Source organism: Perognathus longimembris, chromosome 25 (genome assembly GCF_023159225.1).
Source record: "Perognathus longimembris pacificus isolate PPM17 chromosome 25, ASM2315922v1, whole genome shotgun sequence".
NCBI classification, from domain to species: Eukaryota; Metazoa; Chordata; class Mammalia; order Rodentia; family Heteromyidae; genus Perognathus; species Perognathus longimembris.
The window spans coordinates 5,739,704-5,761,694 of NC_063185.1; the positions used below are offsets into that span (position 1 = coordinate 5,739,704).

The 21,991-nt window shown below is 44.6% G+C and overlaps 1 protein-coding gene across 3 annotated transcripts in view; it reads left to right on the plus strand.

The window, feature by feature from the left end:
* The first annotated feature begins 6,942 nt into the window (after window positions 1-6,942).
* Smad5 (SMAD family member 5) overlaps window positions 6,943-21,991 on the plus strand; it is a 32,326-nt gene continuing 17,277 nt past the window's right edge. The window contains exon 1 of one of the 3 annotated variants that reach the window (XM_048334003.1): window positions 6,943-7,071. The gene's annotated coding sequence lies outside the window, so the exon portion shown is untranslated. Of the gene's footprint in view, window positions 7,072-8,531; window positions 8,608-18,681; window positions 18,760-21,991 lie in introns of those variants that run through there. The other 2 variants (XM_048334001.1, XM_048334002.1) reach the window with 2 other exon arrangements.

The following is a 21,991-nucleotide window of genomic DNA, read 5'->3' on the forward strand; positions in this document are numbered from 1 at the left end:
GTGTGTGTGTGCATTTCCAATCTTGGGGCTTGAATTTGCTGTCCCTGGACCTCTTTGTGCTCAAGGCTAGTGTTCTACCACTTGAGCCACAGTGCCACTTCTAGCTTTTTTGAGTGACGTATTGGCAATAAGAGTCTCATGGGGACTTTTCTATCTTGGCTGGCTTCAAACTGTGATCCTCAAATCTTAGCTTCCTGAATAGCTAGGATTATAGGCATGAGCCACCAGGGCCTGGCTCTTATTTGATATGTTTATAAATAAGTGTCTATTATTCCTGGGAGTTGTTTATCAAACAAGGAGTTCCCTATTGGTAAGTTGTTTCTGTTGTGCTGTGAACACTTCAGGTTATAGCTTTAAAATGATGGATGATTGACTATCTGGTTGCTAGTTCTCTCCTTAAGCCTTCAAGAGTCTTGAAGAATGAACATAGCCACACATCCCTGCAACCTTTACAGGGATAGAAGAGCGAGTGCTTTTGAATTCCCATTGCACCTGGCAAGTCCTGCACCCATCCACACTTCCTACTGAATTAGTAAATGAAGGCATGAGGGCTAAATCGAAAGGCTGAATTTTGCTGGGGGAGGTGGTGGTGGTGGGTCCTATTCTGGTATGTAGTCATTGAAGTGGGGCTGTCTGCTAGGCCCTTAATCGGACTCTGTGGGGGAAGAGAGGCTTAATTACAGTGGGGAGTATAGACTTTGATCAAGTCGTGACTCGTGAGAAGTGAATCGCAACAGAGCAAGGGCTGGAGGCTCAGGAGGAGATATGTAATGGGGAGACCCAACCCAGGTGATGAAGAGAAAGAGGGAGAGCAGACATGGCCAGGAAAGGCCTTGGAAGCAAGGCACTGAGGCTGAGATGCCAGCTTGATGAAGAGCAAGGTGGGGCAGGAGTGCTAGGCACAGCTTTTCACAAGTCTCCAAGATGGAGAGAGAGGGCTGGGGGGGCAGGGGAGATCAAGTGAAGAAGCCACATGACCACATAATTCTGAGTTCAAGAAGTGCTTGTGACCTCTGAGGAGGAAATTCCAAGTAGCCAGGCACAGGCAAGAACATTGGTGGTATTCCAGCTGCCAGTGGCTCATGCCTGTCATCCCAGCTACTCAGGAGGCTGAGACCTGAGGATTGTGGTTCAACTCCAGTCTGGGGGAGGAAAGTCTATGAGATTCCAGTTAACCTTCAAAAAAACCAGAGTAGAGCTGTGGCTCAAAGTGGCAGAGCATCAGTCTTGAGAGCACAAAAGCTCAGGGACAGTGCCCAGGCCCTGAGTCCTGAGTTCAAGCCCCATGATGGACAAACTAATGATAGTAACCATTACAAAAACAGGTTGGAGACAGGGCTCAGCACTTGAGTGCCTGCCTAGCAAGTATGCGGTTCTGAGTTCAAACCGTGGTACTGCCAAACCAACCAACCAAACAAACAAACAAGAAACCCATCAAGCTAAACTACCCAGCACAGTTAAAGACTATAGCCATGTTATTCATGTTATATCTACTGCCCAAAGTCCAACTTCAAAGGGGCAGAGGGGCATATCTCACTGAGGAGAATATCTCTCACCTTCTCAGGTGGAAGATATGGCAAGAACACATGGGAAAGGACACAGATGTGTCATTTGACAACCAAGAGAGGAGTAAAGGTTTAGGGCCAATTCTCCAACCTGCCAAGATGACTGCAAGGCATAGCTTGAGCAGCCCTGTGGGTAGGAATTACCATTTATTAAAGTGGGGGAGACTGGAGTGGAACCAGCGTGGGGAGGGAGGATTTCAGTGATCAGGTAACATCTGTCCAGTGGCTGATGTTACCATGGTAGACATATAACTAGCACAAACTAAAGCAGATTGAAATGGCTAACATAATTGGAATGTCTAGGGAGGACGTATTTTAGGGCTTCAGGTAAAGCTGGATCCAGTGACTCAGAAAGATTTTGTCAGGGATTGGGTACTTAGCTTTGTGTTCCTCTCTTTTTGGCTTTATTTCCAAACAAACTTCCCCTATATGGTGGCAAGATGGGCCCTGGCAGTCTCTGAGTCTCCCTTAGCTTAGTAGTAATAGTAAAGAGGAATTTTTCTCTCTCACTATCCACCAATCAACTTAAAAGGGATTTTGCTGACATCATATAACCATTTTTGAGCGAATATTGGTAGCCTGGGTAGCTGGGTACTATGATAAACACCCTGCTGGGTGCCCATCTGTGGGAAGGATGATCTGGTGGTTAATGTAAGAATGGTACTGTGGAGGGGCAGGAGAAAGAGGGCTGGAAATTGTGAGGGCAGAGAAAGCCGGTCACTATGACTGTTCAGTAGAGAGGTTAGGAGGAGAATTGAGCCAAAGGGTCTGGGGAAGGCCTTAGCCACGTTTCAGATGGAAACACAAATTTAAGATCTATCCTCAATAGGAGATAGCAGAATCTTGGGCATAAATGAGATTACCTGTGAGAGTAAAAAGTGGGGAAAGTCTATTGTCCTATAAAATGAGCATACTCTTTGGAGGATTGACTTAACTTGAACTCGGGGCCTTCCACTTATTAGGCAGGTATTCTAACACTTGAGCCACATCTCCAGTGCTTTCGTTTGTCTTATTTTTCCAGTTAGTATGCTACATTTTTGCCGGAGGCCAGCCTTAGCCTGCAATCCCATTACCTACAGCCTCCTGAGTAGCTGGGTCACAAGTGTTTGTTACCAGGTCTGCTTGATTGATTGAGATGGGAATCTTGCTAATTTCATTCATTTGTTCATTCAGTCATTTCTGCTGGATCTGGCCTCAAACTGGCTCTCAGTCTCCCAAGTAGCTGGGATTACAGGTGTGAGGCACCACATGTGGCTTAGAACACACGTTTTGTGGAACCAAGAGATTTGCTAAGGGTGTTTTAGAAGTTTCTGGCACATAAGAGGACATGCATGCTTCTCCCCACCCCACCCCCAAACGAACATGTGTATGGCACATGCTCCTCAGAATGACTCTACTGTCCCCATTTTGACAATGAGGCACTGGTTGGTTTAGAAATCGGTTCAAGGTCAAGGAGGTCATAAATCAAGAAGTATGGCTTCTGGAGTTCTTGGGATTAAGATGTTATGCAGCTCAAGTGTTTCTTGGAGAATGCAGAGCTTTGGTCCTTTCCTACTCCCTCCACTCCTCAGTTCCATAACCCTCCCACATGTTCACCTGCTGACCTGGAGTTGTAGTGGGGTACCCTTGTGGGGAGGCTCCTTTGAGGCTGTAGCTCTTGAGGATGTAGAAGAATCACTCAGTTAACTAGCGGATGGGGGGCTTGCCATCAGGAGAAACAGATGCTGTTTAAGTCAGGAAGAAAGAACAAGTTTCCCTCCCAGTCTGCTTTAGAAAGCCTCTTTGTTTTACGACCTGGGTGCAAGCAACCCTTTTAATTTTGTGTTTTGGATGCTAGCCACAGAAGGCCTTCTTTAATGTAGCAGATGGCTGTTGACGTTGGAGCCAGGTTCCTGCACTCTGAATGAAGTTGCCTTTCCCCAGGGAGGAGGCTCCTAATTATGTTGTTCAGGAAGAGAGAGAGAGAGAGAGAGAGAGAGAGAGAGAGAGAGAGAGAATAAGTTCATGTTTTAGACGCATACTATGTACAAAGGAATCACACTGCCTGTTGAGTGTCTGCAGACATCTGGAGAGGAGGAAACCTTACAAGAACCCAGTGTGAGCTACGGGGCTCTTGCACAGAGGTATCCACGTGAGCATGGGCTGCCGGTTCTCAGTTGTCATTCCTTCCTGAAGCTTCTGGGAGTCACCAGATCCTTGTACCAAATGGAGGGAACATGCCTCTCTCTCTCTCTCTCTCTCTCTCTCTCTCTCTCTCTGTCTCTCTGTCTCTCTCTGTTGGTGTTGGTGCTGGTTGTGGGGCTTGAACTCAGGGCCTGGATGCTGTCTCTGAGCTCTTTTGCTCAAGGTTAGTCCTCTACCACTTTGAGTTCCACTTCTGGTTTTTGAATGGTTAATTGGAGATAAGAGTCTCATGGGAACTTTTCTGCCTGGCCTGGCTTTGAACTATGATCCTCAGATCTCAGCCTCTGGTGCCCAGCAAGAAAATTTAGATGACAAATGATTCCTGGGGGGCACAGTCATCTCTGCCTAAGAACCAATGGCTTATGTTACCCAGAAGAGGTTTCTCTACAAGCAAAGGAATATGGAGTATTGAAGCTCTTAGTTGAACTTCTCTATTCGACAAATGGCTAAACAGATCTGTGCTGTCCTACTTTAGATCCAGTTGATTGCCAAGAGCAGAAGCTATTTTACTCCATTCTTATGACTCTGTTAAGCCTGATCATTTGCTGTTTGATAATTTTAACTACCCTAAAGATAATAAGCTCTTGATTTCTAGTGTGTGTGTGTGTGTGTGTGTGTGTGTGTGTGTGTGTGTGTGTGTGTGCTGGTAGTGGGCTTGAACTCAGGACTGGGTGCTGTCCCTTGGTTTTTTTATTCAAGTCTGCTGTGCTACCACTTAAACCACAGCTCTGCTTCTGGTTTGTGGTTTTTTGTTTTTTTGCCAGTTAATTGGAGGAATGAGTCTCATGGCCTTTGCTGCCCCAACTGGCTTTGAACCTTGATCCTCAGATCTCAGCCTCCTGAGTAACTAGGATCACAGGGGTGAGCCACCACCAGTACCTGGCAATTTCTGTCTTTTGAGGTCTGGGTGATTGCTCAGTTCTTTGATTGGCTTCTCTTGCTGTTCAAGTCTCTATTCCTTCCCTCTACATTATTATCTCTTCCAACTAAAGACCTAAACTGTGTCCACAAAGGAACTGGGAGAGACTGGAATCTCTGGTTGATGTGATCAGTATCTGGGCTCATAATTCAGGACATAAAACTGTTGGCTTTAATAAGATCACAAACATGATGATGAAAAACATTCTCACAACCTCAAGTCTTTACATATACAAAAGCCATTTGTTTGGGGAAGGTTTTTAATGACTATTTGAAGGAGAGGCTATAGTGTACAAAAAATTTAAGCCAAATTGTTGTGTCCTATACTATCCAACAAATCCTTCTGCAAACACCAATTCTGAAAAAGAAAATGGCATCTCTGAGGTGGAGGTTATGGGCACTTCTGGGAGCTGTAAACTCACACAGGCTCCAGAAATATGTGCCTTCCAAAGGTTGGAAACTTCTGAATTAACAACAAATAACCGAGTGAGTGTGACAAAGAGTTAAAGTACACAGACTTTACTTTCACAAAATTTATGATGTAGTAAAGAAGTTTAAGATGTAGGCTTGAGATTGCAAACTAATGGCCAGCAGGCTAAATTGGGACCATGGATTTGTTTTGTTTGGCCTCCTGAATGTCTAAAGGGGGAGAAGGGGGCTATGGAGTGGAGGAGAGGGGGCCAAGAAGGGAAGAAGGAAGGCTGCTAAACAAATAAAATGAGATTTTTTTTTTTTTTTGGTATAGAAATCCAGACTTGAAACATCAGATCTGTCAACACTAGGCCCTCCCCTTTTTCCCTGCTGACATAAAGCTCAACAACAGCTTCCCAATTTGGGAGGGCATGGGCATTTTCTGGTTCCCCATTCTGGCTCACTCACTTTCCCACCAGGTTTCTATTGTCATTTGAAATGGTAACTTCCATTCAGAGCCTTTTTTTTTTTTTTTTTTAGTTTGGAGCAAAATAGTAGATTTCCCATTTGTGTGTCACAGAAGCTGACCTGGCTGGCCCAGGCAATAAGGGTGGCCACAAAGGTGAGAATAAATGATCAGATTTAGGATATACAGTATTTGGAAGGTAGATTTAATAGGACTGGTGGATTGGATTCACTGTAAAAGATCAAAAGATCATTTCAATTTTGATGATCATTTAAAACATAGAGTGGACCACTGGAAAAATCAGTGCTGACTGTTTAAAATGAAACCAAAATCACTTAAGAGCTTTTCCTCCCTATTACTCTATGAACTGGGGTGTCCAAGGGGGCGCCAATATTATGTTCTGTAAAATGCTGACACTTTGGGGGAATTTGGAGGGATAAAATATGGAGAAAGCCTCCATTGTTAGCAGTAGAGTCCAGGAATAGGGGTAATGGACATCACCTTGTGGATGGCCTCTCCAGGTTCCAGTAGCCCCCACCTGTCCCAGGCCTGAGGACCAACCAGATGCGTGTGTGGGTGTAGTTTGGACAGCTTGAACATCTGGTCAGGCCTCTCCTGGAACTCCAGGGACCATTTGCAAAGGTCCACCAGGGCTCCTTGGCTGCCTTAATTATTACTAGGAAGCTGTAAGACGTGCAGAAGGAACCTTTTGTTGTTGTTTTTGTCAGTCAAGGGGCTTGAACTCAGGACCTGAGTGCTGTCCCTGGGCAATTTTGCTCCAGGTTAGCACTCTACCACTTTGCGCCACTTGTTGGTTTTTGGAGGTTCCTTGGAGATAAGTCTCATGGACTTTCCTGCCCCGCCTGGCTTCGAACCCTGAACCTCAGATCTCAGCCTCCTAAGCAGTCAGGCATGCCAGGCATGAACCACGGGTGTCTGGCCTTGAAGCTACTTTAAAAAAAAGAAAGAAAGAAAATCGAAGCTATTTCTGCCTAAAAAGAGGATCCCCGCTTTGTGTTTTAAATCATTCGGATTTATATTAAAGAAAAGAAAAAGAAACCCACAATCAATGAAAGCAACAAAGTTGCCTCGGATGTCATTGTTAACTGTCTTGGGATGCGGAGGCTTCCACGGCCCGGAGCGGACTCCCACGCTCGGGCCTGCTCACCCGACTGGCAGGAGCCTCGGGCTGACCGGAAATCGGAGTTTGCGGGGCGCAGAGCCAGGCCCACGGGGTGGGGGTGGGGGAGCGATTCCTCCTCCTCCTCCTCCTTCTCCTTCTCCTTCTCCTCCCGCCGCCGCCAGGGCCAAGCAACCGCTGGTTTCGGCCCCCACCGCGGCTGGCCAGCAGACGCATGCGCAGACCGCGGCGGGCGTGCTCCCTCCTCTTTTCTCCCCCGCCCGCTTCGTCATCCGGGTCCTGCGCGAGCGGGCGCCGTGCGCGTGTCCCGCGTCTGAGCTGCTAATAAAGTTGGCGCGCGGGGAGAGGCGCGGCGACGGCGCGGGGAGAGCGCGCCCGGCCGGCGGGTGAGTGACCGTGGCCGCCCCTGCCGAGGTGGGCGACGCCGCGGGGCCCGCCGGGGTCGGGGCGGGGTCCGGGCGTAAGGCCGCTCGTCCTCCCGCCCTTCGCGGACCGGGCACGGGCCCAGGCCGGGCGGAAGCGGCCCGGGGCCTGCGGGCGGGAGTAGGCCTGCGCCCCAGGGCCTGTGCGGGTCCTCGGGTGGCCCGGGCGGGAGCGGCCCGGCAGACTGCGGAGGCCTCGCCGGCGGCCCGCGGTGCTCCGGGGCAGTGCGCGTGCTATTGGCCCTTGTCCACCCCACTCCCGCCCCGGCGCGCGGAGGCAGACTTTCGGGAGCGCCTGAGGGGCTCATGGCCCCCCCCCCCCCCCCCCGTGTCCCGACGAGCAGGAACCCCTAACCTTCTATCGCTTCCCAGCCACCCTACGTAGGATAGCGGTGCGGTGTCCGGCCATGCCGCTGAGTCCCACGGCCTTGGCGCATCCGTGCCGCCGTGGCTTTGTGTGACTCCAGAGGACCCACACTCGAGAGTGTGTGTGGTGGGGTGTGGGGGAGATGACCCGCTACGACCACCCTGCCGGCTGGTGTTTAGATCTGTTTTCCACCACCCTGCCCATCGGTTTCTCAGCGTGGCAAAGATTTTCTCTTGCTTCTTGTCAACTTAGGGACCCTGCAGGGGAGAATGCTCCAGCAACTGGCTTTTATTATTTATTTGTTTATCTATTTTTGCCCCTGTCCGGGCCTCCCCTTACAAGTATTTAGTAATTAAATTCATATTCCCGCCTCTTCTCCCATCCTTCCTCTTCTTTCACCCTCTCATCTTTTTCAGCTACTCTTGAGTTAGTTACACGGAGTTTGGAGCCTAACCTTTGAAAACTTCCATGTGGCGCCTTGTCTGAAGTCTGAGCATGCTCAGTAGCCAAAAAACATTTTGGTTGCAAAAAAAAAAAAAAAAAAAAACACACAACCACCAAACACCAAAAATCAACAACGACAAAACCTGGGGCTAGAAAAGTCTGGGAGGGCTATTTGTGATTTGCTTGCTTCCTAACCGATTTTGGGTTTGGGGGGGGGGGTGCTTTGGAGAGGAGAGCCCAGGCTATCCTGGAAATGCAGGGTGGTTGCACCCGCTGGGTCAGGTCTTTATCTTGATTGTGTTTCCTGACCAGCTGGGGGGGGGGGGGGGCGGGGGGGTTGTTACTGGCTGCTTTTGCGTTTAAATGGGTGTGGTACAAAGTCGATCTTGTTTACCTTATCTTTCTGTGGAGTAAATTTTGAAGTCTGGTTGGGTTTGTCACTTCGAGCCAGTTGCCTAGCACAGCCAGAAGTGTTCTTATCTAGCCACAAAGATGGGATGGGTAGGTGGAGGTTTGTTGCTTGGCTTCTGAAATTGAGAGTAAAGGGTTACAAGTGTTTTTGTTTTCGAACTAGTGGACTTGAATTTCCTTGGAGTATCTGACCTCTACAGAATTTCGCTGGGTTTGGGTTTTTTTTTTTTTTTTTTTTCAATTTTAATTTGCTAGCTGGAAGATTGAAAACTTAGTAGGTTTGGTAACACTCCAAATACTTTTTAACATTTCTGGCGAGATGCCAGTAGTGTCTGTTGTGGGGAAACACTTATGTGACAGTTTCACACATACTAGTATGAGTATTATGAAATTATTATATTCCGGATCCTATAACTAAGGAGTTGTTTGCAGATTCTTGACAAATTATTTCATGTTCTTTTATTCTTTTGATAACCTTTTCTTTTCTAAAGACAGACCTTGAGGCGATAAAAGTACAAAACATGTTAGAAGTGGCAACCAAAATTGAACCTTCCTAATGGTTGTGCATGTGATTAGATATTTTTACATTTAATTTCTATTTCTGATTATCCTCAAGTGTATCCCCTGTGCTTGCCTCTTCCTCACTCCTCCGCCTCAGTTCTTTTTACCTGACTGCTCTTACCTGCAGCTTCTAGTACATCTTTGTTACAAATAACCATTTCTCACTGGTGATTCTTTCGGGTCTTAGCTGAAATAGGCAGTAAAATCTAAAAAATAAACTTTGTTTTTTTTATTATTTTTCCCCCTGTGACTTGGCTAGTGCTCTCTGGCTGACTAACCTGCAGGCCTAGTCTCCTGTGACATTTGTAATACACCATTTGACAGCGTGTAGTTGAAAGAGAGGGAGAAGGAGGGAGCACCAGAGTGCAGCACACTAGGAAAACGTGAACTACTTTTGTAGGATCTGTACAGGTCTTGTATTATCTACTTGTCTGGTTCAGTGTAGTAGGCGCCACAGAAATGGGTAGATGGATGTGTGTTGCCTTTCTTCTCCCTCTGGCAAAGTCAGCTATTAATTTCAGTGGGAGACAGTGGCAGAATGTTGTTCCTAATGAGGTTTGAATCAGATTGTTTACAGTTGGTTATGTAACATGTTGCTAAGAGTATTATTAAAAGTTGCGTTCTGTAGCAAGGTAGAAAGGTAAGAGAATTCTGCTTACCCTCTACTGCATTTTAATTCTTGGCTGAACCTGCAGGCACATTAGACTACAACCATAATTACACCTGGGCAGTCTGTCTGTTTCCTGTTTTCATCATGAACCCAAACATTATGATTTGCAGTGATGCGCTTTTTGTCCATTGCATTCAACAGAGGCAATGCGTTTTCCCTCTCTGCCAAAAACACATTTGTAACTTACTCAAATCAGAGATTTTAGTGTTTTGGAGACTAGGAAGTAATGTACCAATTTTCTTATATCTTAGTAACATACATTGAAATGCCATGTAAGAATCCATTCCACACATCGTCTCTGATACTGTGTGTTGTTTTTTTTTTGGCCAGTCCTGGGCCTTGGACTCAGGCCTGAGCACTGTCCCTGGCTTCCTTTTTGCTCAAGGCTAGCACTCTACCACTTGAGCCACAGCGCCACTTCTGGCCATTTTCTAGATATGTGGTGCTGGAGAATCGAACCCAGGGCTTCATGTATACGAGGCAAGCTCTCTTGCCACTAGGCCATATTCCCAGCCCCTGATACTGTGTTTTATACATATTTTAATATTCCCAGTAGCTTGTATAGTCTTTGAATTAAGGAAGCTCTCTCCTGCTTTTAACGGCTTAGCAATATTTATTGCTACCAGAGAGAGCAAGAGCGAGAGAGAGGTGTATCTATTTATGTAGCAGTATTGGTTCAGGCAGTGAGCCCCACATCTGGGTGAATTTCAGAACCAGTGTGAGTGAGTATACATTTGGATATATAGTTATCTTTATTTCCCTGGCTTGTCAGTCTCAGGTGTTTTCTTCTAGAGGGTCTGGGTTCCTTGTCTCTTTTTGCTCATACTTCAGGTGTAAAAGGCTCTTAATATCAGTTGATTTGCCTCTCTATTCTTGGGGTCAGAGTCATGAGAGAAGATTTTCCTTTGTTAGGAGTGATTGTACCACAGGAATGATTGCCTCTATCCATCTGGATATTCTGCAGGAAAGAGTATCTGGGAAGGTGGGACACAAAAAGGCCCAGGTGTCCAGATATAAAGTGTATTTCTCTCACCACTCCCTCCCCCACTGACCCAATGTTGTTGACATGTTCTTTTCTACTTCCATAGTTAGTAGAGTAATAGTAATTAGAAGGAAGGTTAAGTGCTGGGTTATCTAGCTCCTCACCACTGGCATATCTGAGAGGTATTTTCACCACATGGAAGGTCAAGACTTAGAACTTGTTAATTAGATTTTTGTTAGGACCAGCTCAAGGTTACATTTTAACAGCATTTACTGCTTCACAACTTAGGAAGATGTATTTACAGAGTTTTTTAGGTTTTCTGTGAATCACCATTATTTAGCTTTGTGCTGTCTGTTTTGTCATAGGTAGCTAGGTGGGAAGATTGTGGTTCAGTTCAAACAGGTGTTTTCAGTGGCTCTTTTTCCCCTGCCTTTTCCATGGTTTTTTTTTTTTTTTTTTTTTTTGGCCAGTCCTGGGCCTTGGACTCAGGGCCTGAGCACTGTCCCTGGCTTCTTCCCGCTCAAGGCTAGCACTCTGCCACTTGAGCCACAGCGCCGCTTCTGGCCGTTTTCTGTATATGTGGTGCTGGGGAATCGAACCTAGGGCCTCGTGTATCCGAGGCAGGCACTCTTGCCACTAGGCTATATCCCCAGGCCCCTTTTCCTTGTTTTAACTTGGTTGGGGTAATCTTCTAGAAGGAAGAATTCCTTATTAAGGCAGCTGTAGGTGAGTTGTACTATGATGTTAGTTCACTTGTTAATTTAAATTAAGCTTTGTTAATTTAAATAGGTTTAGCTTTCGAATCCCAAGGTGAAAATGGATTGTAACCAAAATTTCCCTTTCAGTTATACTGAAAGTAATGGACAAAAATAAAAAAAAATAATAACAAAACCCTTCAGTGTCCTTACCATCTTTCTCAGAGCCTAACAACTGGTGTTTGGGAGGAGGCTCACACTTCTCAGATTCAACTCTGATCCCATGGCTGGTGCTTTCAAGGCAAGCTTTGTTTTGTTCACTTGTGTTTCCATGGTATGTTGAGATCTGTCATCCTATGGGGGGGTCACTGTATTGCTTGAGATCTTGTTATTTTGGTTTGTGTGCTCCCTGGAAGAGAGGGCACTGCAGAAACATTTCAAGGCAAGTCCTCTGGTTTTCCTCCTTTATTCACATTTTCTGTCCACCTAAGTGTCTCATTGACCATTTCCCACTCTATGGAGTTGAGGGTAGATTAAAGGAATGGTAACCAGAGCTGGGAAGGAACCCAGAGCTGAATTTTACTGTGGTCCTCTCAGTGGGAGACTTGAACTCTGACCTCTGAGGCAGGTGCGAATGAGGTGTCTGCAGGCATTGGGGTACAGGCTCTGCACACAGGTTAGCCTTTCCTGCTTGAAGACACAGATTTGCAGTAATGAGTTGACAGAACTGTGAAGACTGACCAGCCTTGTGTCTGGTCCTGTGCCTACAAGCCTGTGCAAGCATGCTCACATACTGTGGTAGTAGTGTAGGAAGTCTTGCAGCCTCTGTGGGAGTGAGTGCTACATCTAGATCAGTGTCTTAATTAGAGGACTTAGATGAGCAGGTGAAGACTAATGAGACATCAAAAACTGGGAAGCAAAAGTGTGGATATGGGAGATCAGGTGTAGAGACTTGTGTGGACAAAGAGAGAAGACTTTAAGGTTATGCTGTTGTCTCAGTTTAGCTCCTGCAGGGGTTCAGAATCAGTCCTGAGAACTTGTGATGCCTTTGGAAACTGAGAATTAATTGAGGAAATAGGAAGTGTTTCTCTGGAATAGTAGTTTGAATGCTGATGTGATTGTGTCTCCTGTTCCTACAGAAGATAGGATTTCTGGGTCAGGAAGAGCTGTGGACAAACTGGCTTTCAGTTTCTCTTACACTTCTGCAGTTATTGATGGGGTTTGTAAGTTTGAAGCAGTTCTATACATGGATTTAGGGTGGTAGGCATCTATTCTTGCTGAGATGTGGTGACTACTCTTGATAGCAGAACCACAAGGGTAAGGGATTTTTGGTGGGGATCCACCTCTGCCCTCTGGAAAGTTGCCCCAGATGTGTGTCTATGCGGTGGCTTTCTTCTGTTGCAGGTGGGCCTCAGTCAGCTTCTTGGTTCCCAAGACTGCTGAATAACCTGGGACTCTGGTTGGCAACGTGGGATGTTGGCCAGCTTCCACGCTTAATGGATCTGAAGTTCTAGAGATGGCGAAGATGGTGGGTTGTGACCCATATGGGCATTCCCTTGCAAGCGATGATTTGCCCAGGAGGTTTTGTTGTGGCTAACTAAGGATTTTGGGAAGATTTGGGTAATGTCTTTTATTTTGGAACGAAGCAGTCAGTTGTTGGATCAGAAACTGAAGGGACTGTTTTTGTGAATTTACTTTGAAGTCTGGGCATGAACTGTGGCTAGGGGGAGGATGTTGGAACGTGTGGTTTGTGTGTGTTTATAGAGTTAGACTGCCCTACTTAAGATTTGAGTTTGAGTTATTGATATTAATATAGCCTTATTTGAAATGAGAGCCTTATGATACACAACAATATTTTCTTCTTATGTCTACTGTATATAAAAGTTAACTCTTGCTCCTCCTCTAGCCTCCTGTCAGCCATTCTGACAAACCTACTCTTCCAGTTGCTCAGGCTGACACTTTGGGATCATGGGCTCCTCTGCCCTCACATCCCATATCTCTCCCATCAAGAATCCCATAGTATCTCAAACTGCTGCTTCCCACCCCAGAGCTATCCCTACCTCTCACCTAGATTCCTTCAGTTCTGAATGAGCCCCTTTTCTTCACCCTTGCTTTCCCTTCTCCCCCCACCTCCATTCTTCTCAGCCCACCAGCCAGGGTAATTCTCTAATAATGTAAATGGGCAAATGTTTCTTCACTAGGTTCTGCAATGAGTCCATATTTTACCTGCTGTAAAACCTGACAGATTTCTAAATTTTATTACCCTAGTTTTCTTTCTAGCACTGACTTCATTTCTCTAGGAAATCACAAAAGACATCAGTAAAGGGGCATTAAGCACATCTTTGTAAGTCAGAACCAAACTATCAAACTGTAAACCTAACTACTTTGGGTGTAAAATTAGCCCATGTTTTTGTCTGTTCGGTTATTGGCCTTCTACTTGCGGTTCAGTCTTTCACCACCCTTCCTCCCCCCACCATACCTTTCTTGCCTATCATATGGAAATAAATTTAGGGTGAAATTAGATGATATGCTAAATGGCACATGAACCTTTTTATAGCACCTTCTATCTCCTTCCTTTCTTTGTGTTTTTCCAAAGTCTGAGAGGATGGTAGTGTCTTCTAAGTCTAGTGTGTGCCCAGCATGGAGTATTCAATGTATAGTAGGCTCCTGCTCCCAATGAATTTTAATTAAAATGTTCCTCATGTCTGTTTTCTAGCTCTACTTACCAGTCAAGTGTACCACAGTCCTTGGGGGGAGGGATGTGTACTTGTGCATGTGCGTGCTTGCCCTCGGGCCAATTCTGGGGCTTGAACTCAGGGCCTGGACACTTCTGGGTCTTGAACTTAGGGCCTGGACACTGTCCCTTAGCTTTTATGCTCAAGGCTAGTGCTATACCACAGCTCTCCTTCCAGCTTTTTGGTAGTTAATTGGTGATCAGATTCTCACAGACTTTCCAGCTCAGCCTAGCTTTGAACTACAATCTGCAGATCCCAGCCTCCTGAACAGTAGGTTGACAGGCATGAGCCACATGCTCAGAGCATGGTGTGTATATTCTTGTGGTGGAGTTAGACTATTATTTGGTTCTGTTTTGTTGCCATTCTTGCCCACTAAATAAGTCCTAGAACATATCTTTCTGTTGAGGTAGAACTCTGCACTACACACAGGACTCCTTCAAAGAGTCTTCAGGACTATGTGTTGGCCTTATTTATTCTGTGCTATCTTTCTTGGTTTCACAGTCCAGCTGGCTGATTGTCTTTCCTGACCGCCATTTGGCTTCATGATTCTTATTTTGCCCTGTCCTTTCTTACAAAGTGGAATGAAGGTTATACATTGTCTTATTCGTAGATATTCTTATTGCTTGCTCAGCCCTTCCCCACCCCACTCCCACCCCCACCCCCCGCCTTCCTGGCCACTTAGAGCACAGTATTTCCTTCTTAGAAACCATATTCACAAGTACATAATATTTTCACTTTTCCTATCCCGCTGTAGAATTATAATGACATAATTCCTTTTCCTCGGTCCATTTATGGTCACCTAAGTAAATCTGAGTTTGTAAGTGTTTAATCACTACAATTTATTTTGTACTGCACTATTGATGAGAACTACCCGACTATTCTGTGTTTTTTCAAGTTTGGATTTGGGAGATTCTGTGGGTTTTAAGCTGAAGGATATCTTTCTTAGACACTGTTCAGCTTAGCTTGTGCTTTTTGTAGTATTAAATTCTTGGCTAGTCTTTTATGAAACTAATGTAATAAGACTTGGCTTTAAAGAAAAGGGGTCACTTTGACACTGGTGTAAATAGTTGGTTTAATAGGGCTTTGGAGCAAAAAAAATGGAAAAAAAAAGAATTTGTATAAATGACTTTCAACATAGATTTTTATGGAGTTTTATTATAAAAGAAAATAACCTGAGGACTTAAGTTCTTTGAAGCCTACTGTCTTGGGTTTTCTTAGTAACTAAATATATCACCTCTGTTTTTTTTTTTTGTTGTTTTTTTTTTTGCTAGTCTTGGGGCTTGCACTGAGGGCTTGAGAACTATTCCCTATTCTTTTTGCTCAAGGCTAGCACTCTGCCACCTGAGCCACAGCGCCACTTCTGGCCATTTTCTATATATGTGGTGTTGAGGAATCGAACCCAGGGCTTCATGTATACAAGGCAAGCACTCTTGCCACTAGGCCATATTCCCAGCCCTGTATCACCTCTTAAGCATAACACAATGTGCTGCTGCAGAAGCCTTGTTTTTAGGGTTTTGTTTGCTTTGGCTAGGGCATTATCTATGTAAATCAAGGCATCTTCCCTTCCACTTGGTACAGAACCAGATAAGCAAGCCCACAAGCACCTGAAGGTACTAAAAATGCATATTATAACTCTAAGCTTTTAAAAATATTTTTGGGTGCTGGAACTAGGCCTTGAACTCACTTCTTTTTTTTTTTTTTTTTTGGCCAGTCCTGGGGCTTGGACTCAGGACCTGAGCACTGTCCCTGGCTTCTTTTTGCTCAAGGCTAGTAGCACTCTGCCACTTGAGCCACAGCGCCACTTCTGGCCGTTTTCTGTATATGTGGTGCTGGGGAATTGAACCCAGGGCCTCATGTATACGAGGCAGGCACTCTTGCCACTAGGCCATATTCCAGCCCCTTGAACTCACTTCTTGCTCATGACTGAGCTCCACTGTTTGAGCCATGCCTTCAGCCCTCATTTTGATAGGTAAGACTCCAGGTTTCAGCCTCCTCAGTAGCTAGTCTTAAGGGCAAGAGCCACTGGTGTCTGGCTTTAGTGGTCCTCTTTTTGAGACCAGACTAAGGACTTATTAAGTGGTAGCCAAGTGTCTCTAAAATCAAGAGTGGAGTTAGGCAAAGCTGTGAGTAATGGGAAAACAAAGAAGGGTCAAGGAAAAACAAAAGAAGAGAAGAGCCCAGAAGTTGGATGTGGTGGGGAGCATCAGAAAGGATTTGGGGAGAGGAGAAAAGAAATAGCCACTCTATTTTTCCCCTAAGAAATGAATTCACATTTCACTTCAGAAGAGCGCTGAAGTTTGGATGCCTTAATAATCAGTGACATTGGAGTGTTGCTTTTGGCCTGGGTGGCAGTTTTGATACAGTTGTCATTGTACACATATAACTTGACTGTTAATTTGCTGTCATTTGAGTCTCTTTATGTTCATGTTGAGTAATTGCCATTCAAAATCGTTTGCTTATTTAGTGCTTACAATTTTTCATATGCTCTGGAAAATATCAGGAATGCATCAGTATCAAAATGTTCAGTTTGGATGTCAATGGCATGAAAGACAGTCCTGAGTTACATTGGAACACTCTGGAGACCTACAGTCTTGTTGAGGGAAGGACATTGTGGTAAAAAAAATTAACATGCTAAAAAAAGCATTAGGGTGTAGGTTCTTCCCTCAAGGTTCATTAAATGATGTAGTTCTTAAAACATAGTTGGCTCGTAGATTCGTTGAAGTATTGCAGCTGTATATATAAAATCTGCTAAAATTTCCATTATCATTACAGCAATAATAACTATAGTTCTCCTTTACTGACTATGAACTATGCACTGAAGTGTTAAGTCTGTAAGTGTGGTTACTTTGGTTACTTTTAGCCCTGATCTGTGTGTGTGTGTGTGTGTGTGTGTGTGTGTGTGTGTGTGTGTATTCCCTACAGACATTGGGCAATTTTTTGTTTGTTTGTTAGTATTTGGGCTTTTGTTATGGGTTTCTTCTGGAGATAAAGGTGTAAGACAGTCTTGTTATTGCTAACAAAGTACTTTTGGAGGGGGTGGAGGGTTGATTGTGGGTCTTGAACTTTGGGCCTAGGCTCTGTCCCTGAGCTCTTCAGCTCAAGGCAAACAATCTTACCACTTGAGCCACAGCACTACTTCTGGTTTTCTGGTGACTAACTGGAGAAATGAGTTTCATGGACTTTCTTGCCTGGGCTGGCTTTGAACTGTGATCTTCAGATTTCAGCCTCCTGAGTAGCTAGGATTACAGGCATGTGCCCCCCCCCCCAGCCCTGGGCTTAACAAAGTATTCTTATAAACACACTCTTTGAAACTTGCCTAAGGTTGAGTAATCCATGGGTTGAGTGCCTGTACTCAGAGGGTGGGCACTTTCAGCCCCCCTCCCAAGCTCCTGGGAGGGGTGTGGAGGCTGAAGCTTGAGTTGATCCCAGTAGCTGATATGTAATGAAGTCCCTTTGTGGTTTTGCCATCCTGCAGTAGCCACAGGAAGGTGGACAAGAATAACGTCTGTCTGCTGGTGGAAGGGCCCTGCTCTTAGAACCTTTGTAGATTTAGGCCTATGTGTTTTCATGTATATCCTTTAACATAGTCTTTATAATGAAGTTTTGTGAGTCCCTCTAGCAAATTAGTTGAACCCTAGAAACATCATAAAAACAAAAAGACCTGTGGGGGGCTGGGAATATGGCCTAGTGGCAAGAGTGCTTGCCTCCTACACACATGAAGCTCTCGGTTCGATTCCCCAGTACCACATATATGGAAAATGGCCAGAAGTGGCGCTGTGGCTCAAGTAGCAGAGTGCTAGCCTTGAGCAGGAAGAAGCCAGGGAAGGTGCTGAGGCCCTGAGTCCAAGGCCCAGGACTGGCCAAAAAAAAAGACCTGTGGGTTTACAGTTGGCAGCAGAAGAAGGGAGTGGAGAGTTTTAGGGGCCTGAGCTTTGAGAGCTGTCTCCTCTCCCCAGGTAGAGTCAGAAAGGAACTGGAAGACATGTAGGTGGTAGCCACTGTAGGTCTTAGCCATAGTTTGACATAATACTGTATATGTAATTCTTTACTGTTGAAGAATACTATTATATGTCATAGTGTGGTAGGCATATATTTTAAGAGAGGATCTTGAAGGGAAAGATTATTTCTTGGTAGAAAACTTGGGTAGTAGTGTGAGTTCAGGAGTTGGACTACCAGGGCTTGCTTAATTCCTGGCTCACTCCCCCCCCCCCTTTTCTCTCTATCTCCTATCGTCTCACTAAAGGTGAGACCCCCCCTCCTAATTCAGGACCTCACACTTGTTATGCTTGAAAAAGAGAAACTAAATTTTTAGGAAAACACTAGATTATAATTGTAAACATGCATTAGTTGTTACAATGAACAGGGAATGAGGGAATCCTGTATGAATGGGTAGACTTAAGTTTTTTATGAAATAATTTGGTAATGTGACATGCTTCTGTTTGACATTTACAACATTAGTATTAATGTCTCCCTCTCCAATCCCCCCCCCCCCAATGTAAAAAATAGATAATTGCTTTCTGCTCAAGGATTTCTGTTAAGCCTTTGATAGTCAACTACCACAAAGAATAGCTTGTTCTTCTCTGGCCTCAGCTGCTCTGAAGGAGTGGTAAGCATGCTAGACTGAATGCAGCCTGACATGCGACCATGACTGAAGTTGGTGTAAATTCAAAGGTCTATCTCCTTGCAGATGCCCATCACACCAAGAAACTCTTGAACCTTGTTCAGCAGTCATGTCCCTGTGAGCAGCTTCAGAAGGAAGCCCGCACCGGCACCAGCATTTTCAACAGGTATCTCTGAGATCATTGGGATGGCTGCCACAGGCAGGAGATCATCCTGCACCTTGCCCCCACATTTTTGGTGTGTTCTACACAGGCCCTAAGGCAAGCCTGTAGGGTCAGGGTCTCCAGGCCTGCCCTTGCCTGTTCTGTCACCATCCCTGAAGGCTTTTTTTTTTTTAGTAGAAGCGGCAGAGCCATGCCATTCAGCAGTCTGTTGACTGGTGGCCTCTACCTTGTACCTCTGCTGAATGATCCCCCTGAGGCTGTGTTTGGTACTGCCTGTGTTAGCACTGTGTGTGTGTGTGGGGGGGGGTGTGTGTGGGAAGAACAGTGTGCTTGCTGATTACTAGGAAAGTATTAGATTGAGCAGGCTCCAAGAAATGAAAAGGAGTTTACCCCCCTTCCCGCCCACGTTTGTTGCTGTTTGTTTTTTTTTTGTTGTTGTTGTACCTTTTTGCCTTATTTGTAAGTTTATCTGTTTTGGGGAGGCTAAGGGGGCGGGGACAGTGGGACAAAGGATGAACAAATGCAGCAGTGATACTCACTAGACACTCTATAGAAAAGTACTATGCAACTTGTAGATGTGACAGGAGGGAAACTGGGAGAAAGTGAGGGAAGAGGTGACACTGTTCAAAAAGAAATGTACTCATTACCTGACTTACATAACTGTAACCCCTCTGTACATCACCTTTACAATAGAATATATATATATACATATATATTTAAAAAAAGAACAAAGGCCATGAAGTAGAAATAATCTTAGAATACTTGAGAGGCAGAAAAAAAAGTCAAGTGTAGCTAAATGCAATTATCTAGAGAAGTTATGAGTTTAGAGAGAAGCCAGGACAAGTCCATCCTATGAAGCAATGTAAAGACTGGATTTTGAGTGTAAAGTAATGTAAAGACTGGAGTTTTGAGAACCCACTAGATAAGTGATTTTTAAGATGAATGATATGTGACTTTTTAAAAATATAGGATAAGCTAAATGTGGAAGGTCTTTGTTCTATATTGATATGGAGAAATCTTGATACAGTAATGCATTTTTTTTCTTATTTTTTCCTTGTCAGCATATAGGTAGTCTGTAAAAAGGATAGATGGGTAGATTATTTCTGTGGAAGGATAGGAAAGGTATACAAAGGGATTACCTATGAGGGCGTTCCAACCTCAGCTATAGTGTATAGAACAGTAGCTTTCATTATAGTTATATTCACTTCCACCCATTTTTTCTCTTTCATCCTGCTGGTCCCCATTTTCTATTCTTTTTGTTTGTTTGTTTGTTTCTGTTTTTTGTTTTTGTTGCCAGTCCTGGGGTGTGGACTCAGGGCCTGAGTACAGTCCCTGGCTTCTTTTTGCTCAAGGCTAGCACTCTACCTCTTGAGCCACAGTGCCACTTCCAGCTTTTTTCCATGTATGTGGTGCTGAGGAATCGAACCCAGGGCTTCATGTATACGAGGCAAGCATTTTACCACTAGGCCATATTCCCAGCCCCCCATTTTCTATTCTTCCCTGGGTCTACTTGCATGTCTCCCTCACCTCTTAAATCTCGATTCTGTGTATGAGAGAAGATAATTGTCCTTCTGAATCTGTTTTCTTAACATGATCTCTAATTCTACCCCATTTTCCTGCACACTACATAATTGCTTTTTTTTTTTTTTCTTCTCTGTTTTTGGCAGTGCTGTGGTTTGAACTCGGGGCTTTGTGCTTGCCAAGCAGATACTCTAGTGATTAAGCCATGCCTCCAGTCCTTTTGGCTTTATTTTTGAGATAGGGTCTCACTTTTTTGCTCAGACAGGCTTGAATGTGATCCTTCTATTTATATACACTCCCTGCACAGCTGGGATGACAATGTGTAATCACCATGCCTAGTTGAGGTGGGAGCTAGCTTAAGCTTTTTTCTCAGGTTAGCCTCCTAATCTTAGCATCCTTTATACCTGGGGTGACAAGTGAGTACCACAGCACCCAGCTGTTGGTGAGATGGGGTCTTGGGAACCTTGTTTGCTCAGGCTAGCCTCAAACAACCATCCTCCCCAATTCAGACTCCCAGTTAGCTAAGATTTACAGGCACGAGTCACTGGCACCCAGATTAACTTTTTTCTTTTATGGCTTCATTATATATAAATGTTACATTTTCTTTTATTCACCTGTTGATGGGCCACCTGGGCTAATTCTCTAACTTGGTGATTCAGATGTGTCTAGGGTATGCTGCCTTTGATTCCTTTGGACATGCATATGCCCCAAAGTGGCATGGTTAGGTCATATGGTAGTTTCATTTTTGAGACCCTCCACACAGCTTCTGTAGTATCTGCACTCATTTACATTTCCCCCAACAGTGTGCGAGGGCCTCCCACCATTGCCATTCTCACCACTGTTTGTCACTTTTGTACTTTAGCCATTTTGACTGAGATGGAATCCCAGTGTCATTTTCATTTTCATTTCCTGATGGCTAAAGACATTGAATATCTTTTTAAATGTTTTTATTGTCTTCATTTATGCTTCTTAATTTGAAAATTGTTCAGTTCATTATTTCATTTATTAACCATGTTCTTTATTCATTTGGTGATTAGTTGTTGTTGTTTTTTTTTTAGTTCATATGTATTCTGGATATTCCCTGTTGGGTGGGTGCTAGCACAGATTTGCTGTCATTCTTTAGTCTTCCTCTTTGCTCTAGTAATTGTTTCCTTTACCAAGCATATATTTTTATTCCTATTGCTTTGCCTTTGAAATTTTCCTTCTCATCTGAAACAAATCATGCTTTGACTTTCTGGCCCAAATGGATTTTATTCTACCTCCTAGATGTAGCTACAGCTGAGTTTAGCCTACAGTGCCTTTAGCACACAACACCTTACACCCTTTGATCTGTTGGGTCTCTTGTTATATTTCTGGTTTCATGTAGCCAGTTTTGCTTGCTTGGCAAAAATCATGCCTTATAGGGATTGGGTAAGCCAAAGTGCATCTCCATCCAAATGGAAGGGGAGTAGATTCCCACTTTTCTGCATCCTTCCTCCGTGGTTCCAGCATAGCAGACAGGAGAGCCAGTGTCACCAGTCAGCATGTGGAGCAGTATGTGACCCTGTAGTGGCCACTGCAGAATCTCATATATGCCACGTACATAGAGCTGTTAGTGTTGGACAAGAAGCCTGTTTGATGTCTCATTTTTAAAAGCCCTGTCATAGTCTATGGCATATAACAAGCTAACTATTTCTGTCTGGGTTCTGCCAGAACATACTTATTCTATCCTGGG